Source organism: Mastigoproctus giganteus, chromosome 2, assembly GCF_048544385.1.
Source record: "Mastigoproctus giganteus isolate SK-2022 chromosome 2, ASM4854438v1, whole genome shotgun sequence".
Classification (NCBI taxonomy): Eukaryota; Metazoa; Arthropoda; class Arachnida; order Uropygi; family Thelyphonidae; genus Mastigoproctus; species Mastigoproctus giganteus.
The window spans coordinates 139,200,666-139,207,667 of NC_143576.1; positions in this window are offsets into that span (position 1 = coordinate 139,200,666).

Consider the following 7,002-nt stretch of genomic DNA (forward strand, 5'->3'; position numbering starts at 1 on the left):
TTCAAACTACACCACTGACTGAGGGCGTAGCCATACATCTTTCAGTAAAGTTTCTTCTATCTGCTCAATCTATTTGCCACCTGGCAATGACATCCCCTTTTCTGTTACTAGGGATTTCTGTGGGGGTAGTAGTACTTAGATCAATGGAAGGGGTCAGGTTATAGAGCAACTGCTTGAAAACAACAGCCTGGCCCTTCTAAATGCAGGATCTAATACCTTTATTCACATATCTATCCACACATTTACTGCCATTGATCTTTCCATCTGCTCTGCTCTGCTTTCGTCCTGCCTGTGTACACAGGCAGGACGAAAGCAGAGGTTGAAGTGATTACTACCCTTACAGTAGCGATCACTATCTCGTGATATCCACACTTTTCAATGGGAGACCATGTGACCAGTCTAGGATATCATGATGACTGGAATGCCTTCAAACATCTGGCAACATTTAATACCAGTCAGCCAGGAGCAATTAATGATGCAGTTAAGTACATCACAGAAAGAATTGTCCAAGCAGCAGCAACTACAATTCTGAAGACATCAACTCGGTTTCCATCATTTCCGAAACAATGGTGGAACATAGAATGCACAGCAGCAAGAAAGGCACAAAACAAGGCGTGGGGGATATTTTGTCAATTTCCTACCACAGAAAATCTAATAGCCTTCAAACGTGCACATGCCAAGGCACGTTATATTAGACATCAGTCTCAGCAGGAATCTTGTATCAGCTTCACATCTTCCATCAATTTAGCAGCTACTCCAAAAGTCATCTGGGACAAAATCCAGAAAATGAAAGGGAAATACACATCACATCCTTTAACAATCATTATATACTTTGACATAGTGACCTAATTCTTTAGGTCACTTAAATTTTAATTGTCTTTTTATGACTTGGTTTTGGCACATTATAGTCTCAGTTGCTAATGTACCAATAAAACCCAAACAAAAACCTACATAAGGCTACAACATGGTTTTGGTAAGGAAAAACACCTTGAAGAAATACTCTTCAATGTACAGGTCTAAATGGATGTCAGACAAATTGATGAAACTCGTGGCAAAGAAGAAAAATGCATGGTATGAATGCATAAGTATAAATTATTGGGCAACACAGACGCCTATGGTAGATATAAACTAGTCTGTAATCAAGTCACAAAGGTCTGGCAAACGAAGGCAGATTACGAGAAATCTTTGGCAAAGGACACAAGAAAAACAGCAAGACTAATTGTGTAAACACTAGGAGATGAATCAGATTGGTCCACTTGATACTGATGATTCAACTGTTGATGATCCTGCTCAGGTAGCTGATAAATTGAGTAAATTTTGCATCTACATTCATGCATCAGGAATTCTCTAGGAAAGTAGAGGCCAGAAGTTTATCAAACTCTAACAGGGAGCTAAATGATTTTGTAATAACAGAGGAGAAATTGTTGAAGTTAGCCAACCCAAGTTGCAGTTAGGATGGGATTTATCCAGATTAAAGGAGGCAGCAAAGGAAGTAAGCCAACCCTTAGCCATAATTATGAGAGCATCCTTGGATTCAAGTTAGGTCCCCACAGACTGGAGATGAGCAAATGTATTCCCAATTTACAAAGGGGGGTTCAAAGGTTGACATGAGTAATTACAACCGTTAGTTTAACCTCTGTTCCAGGGAAAATAATGGAGTCACTGGTAAAATAACTAATGTAATGTAATGTAGGATCATCTAGACAAGGCCACAGTTATACTTCAGACACAGCATGGGTTTGTTAAGGGGAAATTGGATAGTACAGTGTGGTCACAAAGGAACTGGATGGAAAAAATCATTTTGATATCATATACATGGATTTCAGGAAAGCTTTTAATACTGTTGCACAAATTGGAGCAGTGTTGACATTAAGGGCAAGTTGCTGCCTAAGGATAAAGGGATGGTTGAGTGGGAGAAAGAGTGGTAATCAATGGACATTGCTTTTGTGGACTAATGTTATTAGTTGAGTCCCTCAGGGACCCATTGTTGTTTTCTGTATTTATCAGTAATACTGATGAAGGCTTATCAGGCGTAATGTTAAAGTTTGCAGATAAAGGTTGGCAGGATGAGCAATGACAGTATGCAACAGATCTAGAAAAGGCAATTGAAGTTTAACATTGAAAAATGAAAAGTACTGCATATGGGTGGCAGTAACATACAACTGTATGGGACTTCATGCAGGGAAGTGGAAAATGAAAAAGACCTGGGGGTAATTGCACAGTCAGATATGAAGTTCTCCGAACAATGCAGACAGGCTGCAAGAGTAGCTCATGGGGTCTTGTCAATGATTACATAGGTATTTTGCTAGCAGGGATAAGGAAGTGATTATCCTCTTGTAGAAGGCAATTGTCAGGCTACACCTTGGGTACTGCATACAGGTCTGGAGGCCTCATTTTAGGAAGAATGTAGAGCTGCTGGAATGAGTAATGAGTACAGAGAAGGGCAACGAGTAAGTGGAACAATGGGTTGCTCTTACCAAGAAAGGCTGAAGTTCTGCAAATTGTAGAATCTGGAGGCTAGGCACCTGCAAGGTGATATAAGGTGTTTAAGGCTTTGAATGGATTGAGCAAGCTCAATGCTGATGAAATTCTTCCTCTTGCTCAGACCACACACAAGGGGACAAATGCAAATTGAGGAAGGATGGTTGCAGAATAGATGTGCTGGAGTTTGCCTTTAGTCAGTGGGTGGTTGATTTCGAACAAACTTCCATCTGTTGTTGTGGCAACACAGATAACTTTGCTAAATTCAAGGAAGAACTAGACAAACTATTGGAGGGAATAAATAGGTGAAATGGGAACTGTCTTTTTTTTTTTGGGCTGATGCTGTATAAGCTTGCCTTCTTGCATTATTTGTTCATTCTAATAAAGTGATGGTATAATCAAAATTGACTTCTCAATTATACCCATCGCTAATTAATTTAATTCATCAGAAGGGAACCACACAGGTAGTTCATAGTTTTTTAATTGTGCCTTTTTTTTTTTACGTTTGGTGCAGTAAAAGCTTGGGACATCCTTATACAATAAGATATAAACTTGGTGCAGCAGGGTCCAAACACCAAGATCCTCTCTGTAGGCAAAGAAGGATCAAAAATTTTGTACTTTTAGTTTGTTGGTTATGTTATGCAAGTTATACGAAGTATTGAGCTGAATTTATTTCATTATGTTCATGTTATATATATATATAGGAAACCATATATTATTCACCAGATTACAAACTGCTGCAAAAAGAGAAATACACTAGATAAAGAGAAATAGTTTATTTTATTTGAAAGAATAGTTCAAAATGCTTTCATATAGACTTTAATAAGATTTTACATATGGGTTCCATTTGTGTCAAATAGCACCACAAACTCTCTCAACTGTTCCAACCTCAACATAGTCTGCTTGCTCCTTTCCAGTGCAGAACACAATTTCTTGAAACTGTTTCAACCACTGCTGGATAGGCTGCCTTCCAGGTGATTTCTCATCATATTCCAACTGGTAATGCTTTTGTATTTTAAATGACAGATATTACTTTACCACAACATAACATTTTCTGTTGTAGTGACACCATTTTAAGAATGAGGTTTTGTCCCTATAAAGAAAACACACAAAACTACCTTATGAGTGTACTGAATAAACAGAAGCAAGTTTCTCTTTATTTAGCTTACTCAGTTTACACAGAACTTCAAGTAATGTAAATTCTGGTTGGCAGCATCCCTGACAGACCGAGTGGTTAAGCAGGAGGCTATATAAGCCCAAATGAGACTAAGTATAGTAATGTTCTAGTATCTCTCTATCTTGTGAACTTCTGTGATCTTAACGTCCTCCATGAAAACTTTTGAATTATATATTCAAGTAAAATGAGCCATTTATCTTTATTTGGCATATCTTCCTTTATAAAGCAGTTTGTAATGCAGTAAATACCCACTTCTATATGACATGAATATACAAGATACAGCAATAAAGTTCCCAAACTGGTGCAGTCATGTTTGAAGAATTTGAAAATTAAACAAGTGGTATGTTTTACTTCAAACTTTCTCCAACAGATGGTAGTACAGATTTTGTTCAGCAAGCTGACACATTACAATTAACAATCAGTTTCATTAGTGGTGTTAATGTTCCGTGTCACAATATTGTAATAAAATAATAAATATCAAATTTTGCTTTAGGTAATATTGTTGTTTGTAATTGTAAGTAATTCATAACTACTACTATTTCTTCTTTTCCCATTAAGCATATTGTTTAGTGGGGTTTAAGAAGATCATCTTTCCATCTTTTTTGGTTCTCCTCTACTTCATTTGATTATGGTGTCTGATTCTTCATGATGAGTAAATGGCAATATACCAAAATTATGCATAATATTGTTATTATTAGCTATACGGTGCAAGGAAACCTGAGGCTTATGCTGCACCAGCCAAAAAAAAAATAAATTCCCGAGTTACCCTGAGAGAGAGAGAGAGAGTAGTAGTAGTAGTAATAGTGGCATGTGATGCAAGAAAGCAAGTGTATGAGCTTATGCAGCATCAGCCAAAAAAAAAAAAAAAAAAAAAACACACCATTCCCTCCAAATGCCTGTCCAGTTCCTCCTTAAATTTATTTAACCTATCAACTTCCACAACGACAGATGGAAGTTTGTTCCAGCAATTAACCACCCGCTGGCTAAAGGCAAATTTACGCACATCTATTCTATATCTGTCTTTTCTTAATTTGAATTTATGCCCCCTTAGGTTCGTAATCTGAACAAGTGGAAGGATCCCACTTGTTCAGATAAGAGAGAGAGAGTGTGTCAAAAGTAGAAGGGAATCACCAAGGAAGAGAAGAATGATAATATCCTGCTCAGGACCCTGTGTGTGCCAAGCTCATACTCACCAGATGTGAGCCCCTGGGGTAATGAGCAATTATACAAACTTGGCTAAAATCACAGTATTAACAAGAAAATCTGGCTGTTTCAACAGGTGCTAATATGAAAGACATTGTACACAATGTCATTCATATTAATGACTTCATTTCTAAAATTCAAATGTTAATGGTTTCAAATGCCACATTATTGGTGTTGCCATGTGACTTCAGGAAAAAAAAGAAAGAAAAGAAAATCTGATTGGAAGGGGCTAAACCATAATACCAAATTCGAAATATAATGGAATTAAAGTGAAACTTTATTCAAAATAATAATCTGTAACTTGTAACTTTTATCAATTTTTTTTTTATAGAAACCATTTTTCACATCCAAACAACTGAGAGGTATATTTAAAAAATTAATAAAAAAAGTTAATTTGAGGAGACTCAATGCATAAAATGCCACATTTGCCTATCCCCAGAAATGGAAATTTTATTAAAACAGTTGAAACTTTATTACTCTGGCAATGTGAGAGATACTGCAAACTTGACTATTTTCGCAATGTGAGAAGTGTAGCAAATACCATTCTGGCAATATTAAAATTCTTTAATATTTAAGAATTAAATATTAAAGAATACTGTTCTCTCTAAATAGCAACAATGGTTGCAAATTATTAAAACTCGAGAAAACAGCTATAATTAAAACAGTGTAACTAAAATTACATTAATAAACTCAAAGTTTTATTATCATTATAAAAATAATAATAAAACTTCATTAAACTTACATGCCCAGTATTTTCTCAATTTGTTTGCCAGACAGTAAAGTTCAAATACCTGACTGTCTTGACCAAAATTGGACACCTGACAACCCTACTCATTACATAAGCATTTTCGGCCACAAACATTCAATGTTTACACAGGAGATTACACCAGTTTATAACCGAAAAAGTAAATAAAGTTATATTATCTCCTGTTCACTGTCGGAGACGCACAAATAATTGCTAGTAAGTTTTTCTCTTACTTAAAAAAAATAATAATAAATAAAAAAAAAATAACACTCAAGAAGGCATTTAATATTTAGTGCTATTGCCGATGGATTTAAATATACAGTTCAGAGATATTCAGACACCGATCCTAAAAATGAAGCTGAATAACGAGCATTCCAAACTATGTCAACTACCATCCATAATAATCCTTAAACTGGAAAAATCTGCAACAGAAATATATGTCACGTTAAAACTTTCTGCTTGAATGGTATAAGTAGTTCAAAGATGGATATGAGGATAGTAATAGTATTAGTTGTGGCAAATGATGCAAGAAAGCAAGCTTATACAGAATCTGCCAAAAAAAAAAAATTTTTTTTAAAAATCCCATTTCACTTATCCATCTCCTCCAATAGTTTGTCTAGTTCTTCCTTGAATTTATTCAAACTATCCACTTCCAGAACAACACATGGAAGCTTGTTCCAGCAACCAACCAACCACTGGCTGAAGGCTAACTTCCACATGTCTATTCTGCAGCCATCCTTCCTCAATTTGAATTTATGTCACCTCATGCGCATAATCTGAGCAAGAGGACAAATACCATCAACACTGAGTTTGCTCAAGCCATTCAAAGCCTTGAACACCTCAATCAGATCACCTCACAGGTGCCTAGCCCCCCCCCCCCCAGATGGTGAAATTTGCAGAACTGAAGCCTTTCTTGGTAAGAGCATCCCTCTCATTGCTCTTCTCTGTACTCATTCCAGCAGCTCTACATTCTTTCTAAAATGAGGCTTCCAGACCTGTACACAGTACTAAAGATATGGCCTGATTGCAGGGTGGTATGAAATTCTCCATGTGGTGCATACAGGTGGCAAGCCCTGTTGATTTATTAGACCTTTGCTGAAGTGCTGTATACAATGGGATAATCAACTGCTTATCCCTGCTAGCAAAATTCCTGTATACCATTGTCACAAGCAATGGCTGTCCTGGCACCCTGTGTGCACTGTTTGAAGAACTTCATATCTGATTGCACAATTATCCCCCCACGTTCTTTTCTTTATTCCACTACCCTGAGTGTAGTACCATACAGTTCATATGTTACTCTGGGATTATTGATACTGCTACCAGTATGCAGTACTTTGCATTTGTCAATGTTTAACTTCAATTGCCATTTCTCAGCCCAAATTTACTGAATCCTGTT